The 17,475-nt window shown below is 41.6% G+C and overlaps 1 protein-coding gene across 1 annotated transcript in view; it reads right to left on the bottom strand.

Annotated features, from left to right (window-relative positions):
* Positions 1 to 17,169, bottom strand: part of CNGB3 (cyclic nucleotide gated channel subunit beta 3) — a 92,759-nt gene extending 75,590 nt beyond the window's left edge. The window contains exon 1 of the mRNA XM_074943009.1: positions 17,058 to 17,169. The gene's annotated coding sequence lies outside the window, so the exon portion shown is untranslated. The remainder of the gene's footprint in view (positions 1 to 17,057) is intronic.
* Between the last annotated feature and the right edge of the window lie 306 nt (positions 17,170 to 17,475).

Raw genomic sequence — 17,475 nt, 5'->3', positions numbered from 1 at the left:
GATGGAACACTCTACAGAGCTTGTCAAGGAGGCCTGCAAGTTTCAAGATCAACCAAAGAGATTCACTGGCAACAGAGTCAAATGCAGCCTTGATATCCATGAATGCAAGGTGAATGGGGTGCTTGAATTCTCATTGTGGTCTTCTCTTGCTCCTTAAGATGTCAGTGGCATGGGCCAACAAGACAGAAGCCAAAACTTTCCCTGGGATAGATAAACAAGTAATGCTGCGAGAGTTACAACAGTCTTGTTTGCTGCCTTTATGTTTCCAAAGTGGTAAAATAATGTCTTTTTGCCAGTTGGACAGAACCAACTCTGTTCTCCAGATGATATTGAACAGTGTCTGCAGCCACAAAAGAATAGCTGGTCCAGTGCTTTTTAACATTTTCACAGATTCCTGCTGCCTTATTTCTCTTAAGCACCTTTACATCTCTGTAGACGTTGTCAATAGTAAATTTGCCAGGATCATTTGTGCAGAATGTGTCAACTCAGCAGCGGCCTTAATGTCAGGGTCCAAAGAAATTGGGAGTGGTGGGGGTGGTTTAGCATCTGGCTGAAATGTTCACTCCAGCATGCCATGCCCTCTGTTTCTATATTGATTAGCTGACCAGTAATTGAGTAGACCACCTAGAGTGAATTACGTCAAGAACACCTTTTATATACCAAACACCCTGATAACTAAAGGGATGAAGCTGAGGATATATAATGCTTTGGTGGTCAGTGTTCTGACCTATGGGACTGAAACATGACCCCTCACTGTCAAGATAGAAAAAAAGTTGGACATCATTCAGATAAAGCATCTCCGAATGATCAAAAATGTCAAATGGTACGTATTTAAGTTGAATGCAGAGATCTGCCTTCTGACTAAACAGGTCTCACTCTCTTAAATGGTTGCCCAGTGCTCTCTAAGGTGGTATAGTTCTCTGCTCCTAATGCCTACCCACTTCCCTGCGAGAATCATCTTTGACTTTGACCAACTGAAAGCAGGATGGAAAAGACCCCTCAGAAGACCTAAAACATGATGGTTGGAGACTGTCAACAGACGCTTGTCCCTCACATGCATTTTATCCCATAACATGTCAGATTTGGTTAAGGGCACAACATCTTGGAGGCACATAATGTGTTTGGTGGCCTCTACGCTGTCCAACCAACAGCATGAGAACTAACCATTTTCTGTTAATGTCAATTGAATGACGAATTGAAACAGAAATTTCCCATACTGAGGTTTTAAAAACTGAAACATTTAACATAATAAAATTTCCCAAGTATAAATTAATATGTTCTCAATGAAAGACACTGCCATTTTTAATCTGATTTGGATGTGGATGGTACTACTGGAGAGCCAATAACCTGTACATGTACAACAAGATTGAGGGGATTTTTTTAACAGGATGAAATAAAAACTATCACAGATTTGTTTAGGGGTTACTTGCCTCTGATCTCAGAATCTTGCCACTCCCACACTGGTAGAGCAGAGGATATAGAGAGTGGGATGTCACCTTTGACGTTAAAATCCCATTGGGAAGGAGAGAGGAAAAGAGAGACAGGAAGGTCTGGCTACTTTTTTTTCATGCCAAACTCTCATTGGGGAGGCAAGAAGGGGTAGAAAAGGAAAAGTCCAGAAAAGAGAGAGATGATTGACCGATTCACCTCTGATGTTACAATTCTACTAGGGAAGATATTAGACAATTCTGCCACCCAAAAATGAGCCGTCCTACAGCAATGACAAGGGGGAGAAAGTATGTGGGAGAGGAGAAGCTTCCTTGAGCTCATGATCCCACTACTCAACATAAACTTTCATAGACTGGGGTGGAGGAGCAGAGAACAAAAGATGAGAAAGACCAGAAAAGTAGTGGGGGAATAGAAGTAAGGTACTCTGCAGAATGTATTACTGGTTTGACACTTAGGAATGTTGGTAAGAGATTTGCCCTGGCCCCAGTCACCTGACCTGAGTCACAGCTCCAAAGGTCAAAACTCCTGTCAGATAAGAGAGGTCACTCTTCACTGAGTCCAGGGGTTACAGAAAGTGAGAACGACATTCATTATGCCTATCATGGAAGGAGCTACCAGACAGAACTGTGAGTATGAATATAAAAACATTTAAACCCAAATATATATTTAACATTATACACACACAAAACTATGTTAAATGCAAGTTAAGATTGCGAAGTCAAGCCTCCAACGCAAGGAGATGCCAGAATTAACACTGACTGTGCAGCCATGACTCAACTCCATTGTACGTATACATAATAACATTTTTTCCATGGAACCCCTGGCTCATTCAGTGCACAGGATGGATGGACATCACTGAATGAGCAGCTATTCAGTATTTTTTTTCTCCTTGTTGTTCAGTATGTTGGCCCATGCCTTATTTACTGCACAGCATTCAAACCCATTTCTGAAGACGGAATTATTAATTTTCTCATGGCCTTTTCTGTGTGTTGGATTCCCCCCCGAGATCTTTTCCACTTGATTCCCCAAGAACTCAGTTTGACTCCAGTGTTGTCACATAGGTTTCTTTATTTGGCAAACAGCAAAGCAATGCTGAGTTAATCAGACTCAAGCAAAAGGGGGCGGTTAAAGCTCCCCTGTATTTACACCGTACACACTACTGTAATAATCTTTGTACAAAATATGAGAACTAATAACTTGCTGGTCAATGATATCATGGTGAAATGTATGTAGCAACATTATATATAAACTTATGAAACCCCACTATATGGTATTATTAGCACATGTTCAAAACCACACAGTCCTGCCTAGGCAAAAGTTGTTAAACAGGCCTGTCCTAAACAGAGGAATGTGTGTTTACATTAATTTACATATAAGTTGTAAACAGGATCCTCAAGGCAGCAGTGGGAGGGCATGGCAAGAGACACAGCAAATTTGCATTTCAGCAAACAGATGAGGAGAAAGAGCATGGAGACTCCTTCACCACCAGACTCCATCACTTTCTTTACTGCTAGAATAAACTTTACTTTGAAGAGTAACCCTCAGAAGAATCCACTTCAAAGGTTCAGTGGGACTATAATAGAGAGGGGCAGAGAACCCCAGGTTATCTCTTTCCTCTAAGAAGGCAAAGGCAGCAGCACCTTTGGGCCTCTGGGAGAGATCCTGGCCAAGGAAAGAGTCAGTCACCATCTTGCTGGAAGACTGGGGGTGAGAAAGCCCATTTTAATCAAACCCTTGAAACAAAACTTGCTAGATTAAGTTTTAGACTTTTAAATGCATGTTTTCACTTTTGTTTGCTGGCAACCATTTCTAACTTTATCTTCTGTTATTAATAAATGTGTTTTATTTTTAATCTACCCCAATCCAGTGTTGTGCTTAAACTGAACTGTTTAGTAACTCCAGTTAAAGTGGCAAACTGTTGACTATTGAGTCTTTACAGGAACAATGGATTTTAATATCTGATCTGTCCAGGAGAGGGCTACACAGTGCAGAACATGTGATTTTGGGAAAATTCAGGATTGGGAGTGTGTTGGGGTCACCTGGCAAGTAGTAACCGAGGCTGGTGGAAGCCAGAGAGTGACTGGTGTGTTGGTGACAGGCTGCTAGGCTCAGAGCTAGCTGCTAGATCAGGGCTGTAGCTATACACCAATGCTCAGGGTTTGACCTGCATGCTGGTTGGCTGTTTCTGAGCAGCCCAGGTTGGGAGCTACAACACAGCAAACATTGTGAGGTGCCCAAAGTTGCAGGGCAGGAAGTGACAAAGTCCCTCACTGCTCTGGATTGCACCCCAGAATGTGACAGTATCACAAAGTTACACAGCAAACCTCTTCCTTTATATACATTTACACATTATATTGCATTTACTATACATTACATTATATGTTTTGGGGTTGGCTTGTTTACTTTTTAGGAACCAATCCCTGTACAGCATGCTCTGCCCATACACTGTTCATGCACAACCTACTCTTTTCCTCATCTTACATTCCAGGCATATATTATTCATTGTTATCTTATCTATTGTAAATGGTTCCTTGGGTGTCCCCCCCCATCTTAGCTCGTACAGACATTCTGTTTCCAGCCTGCTGTTCCATTTACCTCTCTAATCCTATCTCCCAAGAAAAGAGATCTCACCCATGTCCAGTTACTCCGGTCAAGGCAGGTCTACATTCTGTTGCTTTTGTTTTTCTTTTTTATATTAGCATTTGTTTTATTTGCATTATATTTTTGGATTTTTTATGCTTTTTTAAAGTTTACTACCCACCAACACATTCCCAAGACCACACTAGTTGTCATTATTTGAACCACTACTGTGCACACTCTGGCACTCATCACAGTAGCATGTAGGCACTTCACAGACATTAATTGATATTCACAACATCCCTATCAGGTGAGGTGGTATTATAATTAGCATTTTAAAGATTGGCAACTGAGGCACAGAAACACTAATATAAAAAATGTTGGCCCAATTTGTGATGCCTATGACCTGATTTTTCATACAGTTCAGCATTCTATAACACTCCATATGTTCAGAAAACAGCTCTGATTGACATCAGTTGCAGGGGAGGCACCATGGAAGCAGCCAATCAGAGCCCAGCAGGCTCAACTAAAAGAAGCTGCATGGGTTTAGCAGTTCAGTTCCTGGCTGGGACCAGAGGGGTAAGGAAGGGAGGGCTGACCAACCAACCAACCAACCAACCAACCAACCAACCAACAGGCTGGCTGGTTGGCTGGCTGGCTGGCCCCTTTGGCCAGGGGAGCTGAAGAGATAACCAGAGTTTGGTTCTGGCTGTACTTGCTTAAGCTGGGAGAGAGAGACATTGAGATAAAGGGCCCAGGTGGGAAGAGGGTTGGAACCTGGAATAGGGGGCAGGTCTGGGTTTCCCTTCCCCCTGCCCCAAGCCACCAGCAAAGTGGTGTAAACCCTGAGAAGGGGGACAAGGCTGGTTTGGAAGCTCAAGTGAAGGGCTGAATTTAAAGGGCCCAGAGCTTGGGGCTGAAGACCCTGGTGAGGGCAGATAAAGTTTTGTTGGACTCTTTTCTACCCCAGAAGGGGTTCATTTTGATTGTGTGACCCAGATGGAGGGCCAAGCCACTGAAGACCCATCAAGTGAGGTTGACAAACTACAGGGGGATTCCAGGAGCAGGAAAAGGAGTACAGTACTAGACACAGCAGCATGAGGCTCTCAAGAGATGAGTGCCCCCTGTTATGCCAACTGTGAGAAGTCTGGTGTAAGTGACTTTCTCAGCATCACACAGTAACTCTGTGGCAGAGGCAGAGAGATTCCAGGGCAGCATTCAACTGCCTAAACTCCTGCCATGTTCACTAAGCACATTCCAAGTTCCACAACGAATGAGGCGGGAGTGCTAAAGACAACAGCCTCATTCATTACAGAGCCTTGATTCATCCCTAGAACAGGTGCAGGCTTGGCACTGAATGAGGCAGTTCTCCCTGACCTCCTTGTCTCTCTGTCCCAGTGTCTCCCCATATTCCCAGCTCCTCCTCCCTAACCCCTCATCTCAGTTCCCTCCCCCAGTCTCCTCAGCCCAGCCTGTCCCATTTCTCTTCCTCCCATCCTGGTTCTTCATCCGTCTCCCTCTTCACATTCCAGTTGGATAGCTTCTTCCTTCTCCTCCTCACTGCCTGAGTGCCAGCATGGGGAGCACTGGAGAGTCAGTTTGCCTCCTCTCAGTTCCTGTGTTTGGTCCCATAGCATCGTGGCTGACAGGAAGGAACAATTGGAGGGAAAGTCCTGCTCAGGCCCTGTAGCCCTGGGCTAGTACATACTTGGCACAGTTGGAATCTTCAGAGTTTAGCTGCCAAACACTAGCAACTTTCTCTATTTAAGCATATGTGAACTGAGATTTTTCAGAGGCTCATAACTTGGCCAGATTTGGGCAAGTTTTCATAAGGATAGCCAAAGGCACTCACATACCTCTGACGCAAAGGCCACCCCTGTCAAATTCCAAGTCCCTGCTAAAAAGTATAGAGGAACTAGATCTTCTCAACAAAATAATAAAAAAAAATCTTAAAACCAATGTGGGCAAAACAATGGGTTTTTTTGTGTGTTTACTTTGTTCTGAGAAATGGCTCAAATATTTTGCTGAAATTTTCCAAAATAATTCAGCCTGAGGTAGACAGCTGGCATAGAAACTTTCAGCCCAAATGGCATCTGAAAAGTGTCTTATAATGAAAAGTGTCAGGTAACCTTAACTATAGGTGTGCTATATGCATTGCTTATAATGGAATCATCAGTTTGCATTTAACTAATTTAAAATAAGCATTGTAAAGAAATGTTTCTTGAGATTTAGCAAGAGTGTTGCATTGCATGAACTGAGTGACTTACATATTTTTAACATAATATCACTAACAAGATTAAATCTTTTTGTTGGTGGGTTCTTTTAAACAAATAACCTGACAGATTAATAGAAGAATTGAATATTTTGGGCAAAGTTCATAATTCTTGTTTCACATAATGGCATCTTTCTTAGTTTTACTGTCCTTTATGTTGATATCTTGCAAAATGTTTATATCAGTGAAAGACTTTATTCAGAATACTTATAATTAAAGAAGTAAATTAGCACTATAGTATGAGGAACTATAGGACTCCATCTCTCTTACAGAGTCTAAAATAGGAATTATTAACCACTTATTTACCTAGATTATATTTATGACTAAAGCTTACTATATAAAACAATACCAAAAAATGAAAAAAGAATACAGCCTTTCACAGACTGTACAATTAAATGTTTGTGCTTTTACTGCATTTAGTGTCGTCACTGAAAATCTTTCTGTGTTACTCTTTCAACTGTAAGTTTGCTATCATCTTGTCCTGCAGGGTGAAATCCATTAAATAACATAGACTACTACTTCCTGCAATACAGATGGAATATTAATGCTCTAGGTCTGTATGTCTCAGTTCTGACCCTTGCTAGTTTAATCCATTTTGGAACAGACGGTGTATCAGTATTTTTCTATTTAATTTACAACTACACAATTTATCCACTGCAATAAGTCAACTTTAGCAACTGAAAGTGACAGTCTCTGAAAGGTCTATGCAGAGAGAAAATAAGTGCTAAGAAAGATGTTCGTAATTTTTCCTTCCTTCTACAGAAATGAAAAATATTTGAACAGGAGCTGAAAACATATGAGAGGACTTTCCTTTGCCTATGGTTGGATTACATCTCCCATGATGCATCACTGTCTCTCACTGGCTGAGCTGCTGGAGTGGGACCATTTCAACATGGTGTGGGCTTTCCATCCTGCTCTGGAGCATTGCTACTTGGTAAGCCCTGCACTGGGATATGTTAGGATTGCTGGAGGCAAGGTCTCCATTTTGGCTTCTCATCATATACCGTGAGGTAAATAGTACCTTTAGTAGTGCTGGGTGAGTTTAAAGGTTCCTTATACTACATCATCACTATAGTGCAGATATCACACAAGTGCCTCCCAAAGTTAACAATAAACATGGTGACTAATATTGGTCAAGTCAGCTTTTTCTCTCATTCCTTCCCACAGGAGTGAACACGAGGTTTAGATTTTTGATTATTTTTTAAAATACAATCATCTGCTGCTGCTACTGTGTTAGGAAGGCGGGAAAGCCCCCTTGGTTATGCAACACAGCAACAGCTCCTTGTTGTTTGTTGGATAAGACAGAGGAGAAGGAGGAAAGGTTTTGTGGAGGAGGCACGCTATGTTTCTCTTCCAGCTTGAGCAATAGATACAGCTGGGAGCCAAGGCTTTAGAAAACCATACTGAAGGGGCCACAGAGTACGGAAGACTTTAAAATTGTTACAGACATTTCAATACCGAGGAAACTATGGATATAGGGGTGGGAAGCAGGGTTCTCTCTTCCTTTGGATTCAAAGAGGAGCTGGAAGAGACACAAGGCCAATCTTCTTTATTTTTTATTTTTGGTTTTGTTTTTTAAACAAACCTTGAGGGTTGGGGGTGGGAGGGAGAAGGTTTGGGCTTGGGATGTCCAACATAGCCAGGGAAAGGTAAAGCTGGGTGAAAACACAATTTTTCAGTGTTTAAAGCTGCTTCTTGCATTCTGATCAAGGCACAAATAAGTTCAATATTCACATGAAAATTTGGAGCTAAACCCCCCTTTTCAGGTGTATTCATCAGAGCTGAATTAGGTATATCAAGAATTCATTAGTTCATGATACCTCAACTTTTATATCCAGAATTGGCAACCCCAAGTTGTCACAAATCATGAGTCAAAAGCTCATGATTGCTTAAAAACCACGAGACTTTAAAATATAATATACTTTGGGTGCTTTTTGCCTGCTGTGTTTTGGAGTCTATTTAGTGCAGTCGGATCATATTTTACAGCTCTTTTTTTTCTTCAACCACAACGGCTAGATAGCATTTTTTTTTTAAAGAAAGTAAGATTCCCTCCTAATCATCTAACATCTGAATCTGGACTAAAATGACCAACTCATTACACCTAAACCACTGAACAGCTATCAGATGTTAATGACTTTCAGTTGATTTGATCAATCAGTTAAAGATGAGGGTGCCAATCTCATCACCAAGCACTTGAGACCTCAAATCCCCCATAATTAAGTAAACATGTTTTCATAAAGTCTATGTACCTAGGTAATACTAAATATGTATTAGTAGCTGAGAAGCCATCATATGATTGGGTGCAATCTATAAATCATGTACTGATTAAATCTGCAAGTCTACATTTCAGCAATTGGCTATCAGTGTTTGGTATACTTTTCTATCTCCTTTTTACTAATGAGTTGTCATTTTCAGCTCAGAGGCCCAGATCCACAAAAGAGTTAGGCATTCCAGTATCTAACTTTTAGGTGGCTAGCCACTGAGTGGAAGCCTAGGTTAGGCACAGAGTCCCTATACAATGCATGGAGAGACACAGGCACTCAAGAATGGGAACCACAAAATCTAGTATGCTAGGCAGGGAGCCTCCTAAGATAGCCAACAGCAGATGCTGGTGAGAGGAGAGTCCTAAATCCCACTCCCCTTTGGTAGTTGAAGGAAGAGACCTCCTTTATAACCTTTAGCTCAGGGGTTAGGGCACTCCAGTTCAATTCCCCCTTCTGCTGAATGAGGAGAAGGGATGTGGACATGAGTTTCCCACCTCCAAGTGAGCAGCCTAGCCACTGTTCTCTGGGATACTCTGCTGTTGAAGTTGTTCTGCTTTGTATAAATAATTAAATATGCAGGGGCGCGAGTGAGAGGGACTCTGTAGTGCAGTGGTTGAGGCACTCATCTGGGTGGTAGGAAAACCCATGTTCAGTTTCCTGCTCCTCATCAGGCAGAATATGGAATTGAATGGGGTCTCCCACACCCCAGGTGAGTGCCTAACTACTGGGCTAAAGGTTATAAGGGAGTCCTTCTCCCCTGGCTGTTCTGTGTGGAGGGCCCTGCAAATGAGCTGGGTGGAGCACTACCTATCTTCACCTGCTCTGGGGATTGTGCTGTGGCTTGGATGTGAGATACAGGCAGCAGTGCTCATGCCCAGAGGCAGAACTTATGTACTTGGAGAATGTAAACAGTGAAAATTTAGGCACCTCCAGGATTAGGCAGCTGCTGAGCAGGGATTTTGAGGATCTCAGTAGTCCCTAAATTTTGGATTTAGGCATCTAAGTCCTTTTGTGGACCTAGGTCTTAGTGATTGTGGGGGACAAAAATCAAATCCTCTCAGGAGGAAGCAATGGAATAAGGGAAACCAGGAATTCTTCTTGATAAATTCCACATCCCTGTAAACTATGCTCAAGTGAGTTGCAAAAAATAAACACATTTTCTTCCTGATAAGCAATCCACATAACTTCTCAATCATGCAACTGACCAGCTAACTGATTTGAGAAAATCAAAGGGCTCATCTACACCAGAAAGTCACTTAACTTTGTGCCTCAGTTTCCCCATATGTATAATGAGACACTAATGAGGGCCAATGAAATATTTGTAAAGTGCTATATGAATTTAAACGTTAAATATAGTCCTTGGAGAAATTACTAGGACTATATCTCAGGGCTTCCTGGTTTGGTTCTCTGCCAAATCCTCTAGATTATGTAGTTTTTAAGGGCTCTTGATATTCAATCTTTTTTCAAAGTTCACTATAACAGCTGTATTTAAAAACAACTTTTAATGCTTTGGAGTGTTTCAGTGTGAATAATTTTCAGTCCCTAAAACTTCTCAGACAGATTCTTGAGGAGGTGAGAACATGAAAAATAAATGCGTCAAATTTTGTGTGAGTTTTTGCATAAATATTTTCCTGACTTTTTCCCCTTTTCCCTTCCTCCCCCAGCTGTAGTCACATCCTTAACTGGATTTAAATAACCATAGACACACCCACTTATTAAATGTAACAGATTTTAAAAAACACCATTAAACTGTCATGACACTCCCATGTATTTCTTTTCCATTCATTTCTGCATAGTAGGGTTTCTGTGAACAAACCATGTTTTCTGTTTTAGCTAGCCTCCATAACCTATTAAAATAATTCATTATAGACAAAATCCACTATTGCCAACATACACAAAGACATCAGTTGCTTTGATCAAAAAGTTGTGAAACTAACTAGAGTTGGACTAAGCAGTCGTGAGGCTTGCATTTGTAAAACCAGCTCTGTTGGGTTTTGGTTCGGCAAGCCAGTGATAGTTTGGAAGCAATTTCCATGTTATCAAAACCGTCAAGGTTCTGGTTCTGTCACACCTTACATTAGACAAACCAAGGCCCCTGTCCTGCAATCTGCTCTGCGTGGTCAGATCCTCCACCTGCATGGAGCCCCACTGGTGTCAATGGGGCTGCACGTGAGCTAAGGGATCTGCCAGCATGGAATAACTTGCAGGATTTAAGCACAAGGTTTTTGTAAAATATTACTAGACACATTTTGATTTTTGCAAAACCTGATTCATGGAAGGTGTGTTTAAAATGGCATTTCATGATGAGCTCATGTCCCTCTCTAGACATAAATGAACAATAGTAGGAAGCTACTGAAGAGAGCTTCTAAAGTTCTGTTTGCACGTCTCTTTCATTCACCTGTCATGTACAGTTCAGCATGTAGATTGTGAGCTTTCTGGGGCAGGGACTGTTTTATTGGTCTGTGTAGCCCCTAGGCCAATGACCCTTAACTGGAGTTTCTAAGTGTTCCTATTAGACAAATAATAAACCTATAACAACTTAGTATACAAGAAAGAAAGGAAATACAGTAACACTTTATCCAGGGTCTCCTTGCATTCTGCCCATACCCCTCCATTTCAGAGAGTCCCTGCAACAACTCTCCCAACCCACTCCCTCAGGCCAGGGGTTCTGTGTGTCCTCTGTGACCTGCTCCCTTACAATTCTCCCCACTATGCCAGGGGTATATGTGGCCTCCCATTCCCCAATTTCCTCTATGCCAGGGGTTCTGTCTGACCCAATTTTTAGAGCCTTGCAAATCTGTGGCCACCTGCTTTATATTTCTGGATATCTGCAGACCTTGTTTGCAGATTGGATGCGGATATAAATTTTGTATCTGTGCAGGGCTCTACCCCCTTTCCCATATCTGTGTGCCTCCCTTCTCTCATACCAGGATTGTGCATTTTCTCCTTCCCATGGCAGCATCTCTGTGCCCCCTCATTTCCCCCATCCCCAGGTCCCTGTTTTTCCTTCCCTGTTTCTGGGTCGCCCCTCCCCATCCCTCCTGAGGCCCTGCTTTCTCCTCCTCATCTCCACTCTAGGTCCCTGCTTCCATGCCCACTCATCCAGTTCCCCTCTTAGATCCCTGCTTTTTCCCTATGGCCAACTCCAGTCTCTCCCCACACTCTTGCCCCCAACCCAGGGAGACCCTTCCTCCCCAGCTCCCCACTTCTCCCTCTACAAGTACTGTGTCCAGTTTTGGGCCCCACACTACAAGAAGGATGTGGAAAAATTGGAAAGCATCCAGCGGAGGGCAACAAAAATGATTAGGGGACTGGAACACATGAGTTATGAGGAGAGGCTGAGGGAACTGGGGATGTTTAGTCTGCGGAAAAGAAGAATGAGGGGGGATTTGATAGCTGCTTTCAACTACCTGAAAGGGGGTTCCAAAGAGGATGGCTCTAGACTGTTCTCAGTGGTAGCAGATGACAGAACAAGGAGTAATGGTCTCAAGTCGCAGTGGGGGAGATTTAGGTTGGATATTAGGAAAAACTTTTTCACTAGGAGGGTGGTGAAACACTGGAACGCGTTACCTAGGGAGGTGGTGGAATCTCCTTCCTTAGAAGTTTTTAAGGTCAGGCTTGACAAAGCCCTGGCTGGGATGATTTAGTTGGTTTTGGTCCTGCTTTGAGCAGGGGGTTGGACTAGATGACCTCCTGAAGTCCCTTCCAACCCTGATATTCTATGATACAAGCCTGAAGAGTTGCTCCTGGCCAGATTTTCCCAGGATCATCCATTTTTTCTAAGTTTGTGTCCCAGGAAATTACTAAGTGTTCTTAGAACACTAAAAGCCCTGGGTTTTGTTAAATCCATTCCCCTGCCATCAGCCTGCCTTTCCCTCCAGGTTTCCCTTCCATACAAGGGGCCTCCCATCGTAAGATCCCCTGCAGGCAGCACCCCACATGTTCTACTCCGAGGCAGGCTGTGCTTCCTCTGGCCCCCAGGGCACAAACTTTTGGGACCAAACCAAGGGTGGCCCCTTGTATGGAGGGGAAACTCCCAGGGAAAGGCAGGCTGAGGGCAGGGAAACGGGAGGTAGCAAATCCAGGACTTTTAATGTCTTGGGAAGACTTAGTGATTTCCTGGGACACCAACTTAAAAAAAGGACAGTCCTGGAAAAACCTGGACAGGAGGCAACCCTACTGGAGGGAGGGCAAAGGGCTTCTCCTTGGGCCTGGCTCAGGGTGTGGGGGGCTGTGGGGCCCGTCGATGGCTTCACGAGGGAAAGGTGGGCCAGGTCTGGGTATGAGGGGCCCACAGGGGTGCTGGAACAATTTTTATAGTGGGGGTGCTGATGATGAAAACCATCTATTTGGTGTTTGTTATTACAATTTCAAGCCAGAGAGTGTGGCAGCTGCCCTAGTTCCAGCACCACAGGGTGCCCATTGATGTTTTAGTCCTCTCCCCTCATACTCCTTGGTGTGTCACCATTTTAAATGTTAGAAGGGTGTGGAAGGAATGAGCGGCACCAAGCCCCACCCTCTCATGGAGTCCCAGACAGTCCTTCCCCACGCCCTGGTTTTCTGTACCTATGAGGGGGGCAACCCTACAGACCCTCCCTATAAGATTCTTTTATTTTTGGAATCCAGGCTTCAGCTGATTTCCATATGTGGCAAGTTAAGCTGTTGCCTCTGATCTCCTCAGAGAGATTCCTCTGTCTACAGAACCAGGCAGTCTGGGGGACCTGATTTTTGCTGTGAATCAGAATTTTCTGGTGTTCCAATTTACACCAGAATCAGTACAGTTGTGCCTATTGGTCCCTAGAACATTCACTAAAATCTTGGCATAGATCAGATGCAGCATTCCAAAGTTAATGCATTACAAACAAAAATATCACTGAGTGTTAGACCTTGCTTTGCTCGGCCAATTATAAGTTTTCTGCAGTGGTTGTGGTTTTTATAAATCATTTTAAGGTCCTTGTCGCACATTGAAAAAGACAAGTTCTAAATTCAAATTTAAAATTGCTAAAACCAAAATGCAACATTTTTACATAGAAAATATGAAAAGGAGCAAAGATTAGATGCAACCTGTGCTGTGTTTGTGTGTGTGTGTATGTGGCAATTTGGTTTTATTCAGTACATAGTGCATATTCCATTTTAAAATTTTACTGTGTATAGACACACTGAAATCTTTAAATATCATTACAGCTGCAATTGTCTTGTTATTCCAAGACTTAACTCCTATTAGAATGCTGATAAGGTTCTGAATGCTAGACTGTTCTCACTGTCCCTGCTGTGAAGAGACTGCATATACTTAGCCCCCAAGAAGAGATTGCCATATCTCAGCAAAAAGTTATTCATAGAAATAACCCATTGTTTTGTTATAGGTGGGGTGAGAAACAATATATTAATGGACAAGTCAGACTAGTACCGAATCCTTATCTGAATCATTAGGAAACAGACATTAAAGTTTCAGTGACTGAGTCATCATTCAGCTACACAGCACCTAGATTCCTTAGTAACATCTAAGCATTATGTCTAAAAAGGGGAGATGGCCTATGTCTGCCTACTAAGGAAGCTATGTCTGCCTACTCTTTATTAGTGTCCATCACAATTAATTTTTTTATATTTCAGAATCAGAGTGCTGACATGCAAAGCCCCAAACAGGTCATTTTTCTTGCTAATGGACAAACAGCATCCATGGAAATTTCCAGGGGTGAATACTGTCACTGCTAGGAGCTAAGTGACTCATCCAACAAGATAATAAATTGATTTGTTCTTTCAGAAGAGATTCACAAAAAAGACAGGAAGTGCTGCATCATGAGTTAAAAAGCTAATTTAATACAGATGAATTGGAAGATGGATACAGTACACTCATGACCCAATCCTGTAAATGCTTACACTTGTGAGTAGTTCTGCTGGCTTCAGTGGGATTATGCCCATGACTTATGTTGCTCATATATGTGTTTGCAGGACTGAGCCCTTATACTGCAAGCTACTAGGGGAAAAATCCTCTGTCCCCCACAATTTTCGTATAGTATTGAATACTCTGCCAGTGCTCTAACAATTAAAAAAAAAATTAAACTGTCTCTAATGCAAGCATTTATTAATCTGTTATAACCATAACAGTGCAGCTTTTGTGAAGTGTGGGTTGTCTGGGGTCATGTGTGCATCAGCCTTTACATACACAAAATGTAGCATCTGATCCACAGTATGTCCATTCAGGGCATTCCAACATGCATACTCATGACTTCTAATCCGCCAGTAGTGCAATCATCCCCTTATTATGCTTTGACTCTTAGTGGGTAATAAATAGATATTCTATGAAAAACAAAATATAGTGGGCAAAACAGGGCATACCTACAGGAGTTAAGAAAAATCTACTTCACAGGCTGACTCTTCTCTCCTGTTAATTAAGCAGCATATGCTTTTATTGTTTCACAAGCATGTTAACCATGGTGACACAACTCGAAAAGGAACAGCAGGTCTATAATCACATACAAAGCAATGGCACAATGAATGCGCTTTAGCTGGATTTTCATTGTTGACCTGTTGATTCACATTTAAATTGCCAAGTTATTTATAAGATTTCCAATTATTCCAGTGGGAGTATTTGTGTCATATATATTCTTTCTAGAGGAGTGTGCATTACTATTTTGCTCATTTATTCCTGGTCGTTGTACTAAGAGCTCTCTTGGTGAAAAACAGGAAATAGTTAATCTTCTCTATAAATAGTAGGTCAGGGAATGACTGTTTCTTTGTATTCTGGATAGTTATAAAGTATGATGAGTAAATGTAAGCAGGAGGAATTTTCATCTGGCTCTGCGAGCATATGCATAATGGTTATAGTTCAAGCATACTCCTTTTCCAAGATTTGCATTTATTTTTAACTTAAAAATGACAACAAAACATAAATTGAAGCTGGAACTTTCTCCAAGCTTGGTTGCATTACTAATAAATGGGATGATGAAGCGAGCAACAAAAGACATTGTGGACAGTGTAAAATGGATTAGCTGAGATGAGTCACTGGACCTGACTTTGCCAACAACATTGCTTTATAAGCATGCTGCAGAATGGAATTACTGTGCTTACAGAGGTAGAACAGAGAGCAGCAAAACTGGATTGAAAGTAAATGCAGAGAGAACCAAGATTATGAAGGTAGGAGGTTGGGCAACAGATGCAAAGCTGTACGTGGATGGAAAAGAAAATCTAACAGAGTTCTGCTATCTAGGGAGTGTGGTGACATTTGAAAGTGGCTGTGCTTAAAGATTTTCCTATGAAATTAGGAAAAGCAAACACCACTTTTGGAAGGATGAACAATATCTGGTCAAACAGAGGTCTCCACACCAAACTAAAGGTCAGATTATACCCTTTGATTGTAGTGTGCTCAGTACAATACAGCGCAGAGACTAGCCAATGCTAGTAGCTAACGAAGAGATTGGAGGCTGCCCATCACAGATGGCTCAGAAAGATACTACACATGTCATGGAAAGACAGAATAACAAATGTAAGAGTAAGGGAGCTCACAGAGCAGGACATGTTATAAAATATCATACAGAGAATGCTCAGGCATCTGGGTCATATACTCCATATTAATGATGGGAGACATGCTAAGGAGTAGCTGAGGATGGCAAGAGAAAGTGAGGAAGGCCAAAGGAAGAACTGGTGGGAGACAGTGATAGAGGATATTCAATGTACTAGTTTCAGCTGGGAAGAAGTACCATGACTAGGGAGTGATTTTAATCAGTGGGGGACTGCCCAATATGTCAGTGGCACAGGAGGAACTGAGGTCTAAAGTAATTCACTGAGGACAACAAATTGCTCTTATCAGTGCTTGAATTGAGGGTGAGGTGGGTGGGAATAGCTAGATTAGCATACTGAGTACAGGTGAAGTTATCAAAAGTGCATGATACATGAGAAATTTCATTTGTGGTGGCATGCTGATGGTTGTCATAGAATTACAGGAGATAGTAATATAGTCAGGTTCTTATATTGTGTCATTACCATGGTATCTGAGGGCCTAATAGAGAACTGTAATATAATAGACTTGGAAAAATTAGATTTTAATAGTAAACATCAATTTCACTGTACACACACAAAGCAGCAAAAATTTTCAATTGATATTTGGAATTTACAGAGCAAAAATGTTATTTGAAAGTTTATTTTGATTTAAGGTTATTTACTTTGTCAACATCACATTTTAAAATATACAATCCATGTTATAAAGCTTTAATTCTTTTGAATCTAAATGTCTACTGTTATTAAATAAACAATAGCTGACTCCCCCCCATAATTTCCCACAACTATGAAATATAAATAAAAATAGGAAAAAAAAGCTTTAAAACCATACCTTAGTGCAATTGTGACAATTGAAATTGATAAAAATAAAAAATGCTTATAGAAACATTCAATCTATCAAAATTAAAATTAAATTCTGCCAAGCCTAAGTATAGGACACAGCAGTGTAAAGTTATTATCAGATGTCAAGAAGAAAAATCAACAATCTGCTAATTACTTACTTAGCATCCTCATCTTTGTCATTATTGGGCTGTTGACTCTGTTCCTGAATTGTCCCAGTTGGTTCTGCTGACTTTTCAGTCTTTCGGGACACAGATGATTTTGCTGGAGCTGCGTCTGCATCTGAAACAGACAGTAATATTTAAATCACTATTTTAGAACAGCTAATGAAAAAGGGCATCTTAGATGCTATTGCTGCTTTTATGGACAAGTCCACAAGTTACATATTTGGGGGCCTCAGTTTTCTGAACAACTTCCTGCATAGATTTGATTTAATAGCAGTTACACCAAAAAGGTTGATGATGAGTGTATCCTGTGGAAGAAGCCTATCACTGCGGTTTATCAGTATAGATTTGTTGGTAGCTCTCAAAACAACGATAAGTTCAAACAACTAGGACTCCTTCAGTGTTATAGGATGGT

The sequence above is a fragment of the Natator depressus genome, chromosome 2 (genome assembly GCF_965152275.1).
Source record: "Natator depressus isolate rNatDep1 chromosome 2, rNatDep2.hap1, whole genome shotgun sequence".
NCBI classification, from domain to species: Eukaryota; Metazoa; Chordata; order Testudines; family Cheloniidae; genus Natator; species Natator depressus.
The sequence above is the reverse complement of the archived record's forward strand: the minus strand, read 5'-3'. Positions and strand labels throughout refer to the sequence as shown.